This window comes from Amblyomma maculatum, chromosome 7 (genome assembly GCF_055883805.1).
Source record: "Amblyomma maculatum isolate TAMU_Amacu chromosome 7, ASM5588380v1, whole genome shotgun sequence".
Lineage (NCBI taxonomy): Eukaryota > Metazoa > Arthropoda > Arachnida > Ixodida > Ixodidae > Amblyomma > Amblyomma maculatum.
In genome coordinates, this window is record NC_139350.1 from 102,857,653 (window position 1) to 102,858,928 (window position 1,276).

The following is a 1,276-nucleotide window of genomic DNA, read 5'->3' on the forward strand; positions in this document are numbered from 1 at the left end:
TATTGTCTCGACCACATTTCAAAATACGACCCCTCGATTTGAAATGAATTTGTCATTGTTACTGCAATCTTAGTACATTCCGAGGCAAACAATATAACACCACATTTTCGCTGCGTCTCAACTCGTCTATGAAGGAACGAACGAGCTATAAAATTGCTTTATTTTATTTATTTAGACATTCTACCGCTCCTAGGGCCATACAGGAACGTCCGCTTTTTGTTCAAAAATGCTTGCCATTCGAATAACCAGATCGCGTCGCCACGCTAGGGGGAGGGAGGAAGGGGTTGTGCTGTGACGTCACCCCCCTTCCTTCTCAGAAAATTCTAGATAATGTCACCTCCCCCTCCCCGCTTATTATAGACTTGTCCGATCTAGCTCATTTTTCCTTCCCTCTTCTCTCCCATCTTTCCTTCCTCCTTCCCTCTCTCCCTTCCTTCCTTTCATCCTTCCTCTCTCCCTTTGTTCCTTCCTTCCTTTTTTCCTCTTTCCCTTCCTTCCTGTATTTCTTTCTTTCCTTTTCTGTTTTTTCTCGCTTTTATATTTATTTCTTTCCCCATTATTTCTTTCTTTTTCTGTATTTCTGTCATTTTCTGTCATTTTCTTAATTATCTCCTTTGAGATTATATTGTACAACTTATCTAGAATACAGTAAAATCCTCGCAGCGTGCCGTAATTGATAATGCAGTGCTTCCACTTTTCCGTTCCCGCATTGTTTCATTTCGCCAGAGTGTCCACTAAGTAAAAATATCACAAAAAAAAATGCTTATGTGCCAGCTTACCGGTACGACGTTTATCTTTTGTTTAATTAGCCACTTTAACGGCTTGTTATCCGCTTATATCCGCTCAACTATTCGCCATGATGATTCTCGACGTAAGCTGCAGCTCTCGATTCTATAATTAGGTTTTCGATAATAGAGCCAGTTGAGACTGAAGCCCCGTACAAGACTAATGCATGAGACGCGTAGCCGCGCCTTTGGCCCTCTAATGAGAACTAGAATCATCGTTGCAGCCCCCCCACACACACACAGAAAAAAAAAAAAATGCAAAGCTTCACAGAACAGCCATGGTATAAGGTCTGAATAGAAGAAGAAAATTAAATCTTTTCCATGTAATCTAATTTGTCGCGAGCGAAAATATATGACGCAGGAAATTGGCTAGACAATTGCTCTCATTTGTTTCTCCGTTCCGAATGATTCTCTTTTAATGTGTGCCTTCTTTTACGTTATCTAAGCCTTGACGTATTTCTTTATTGTTCGATCTGACCTAAAGCGTGTTT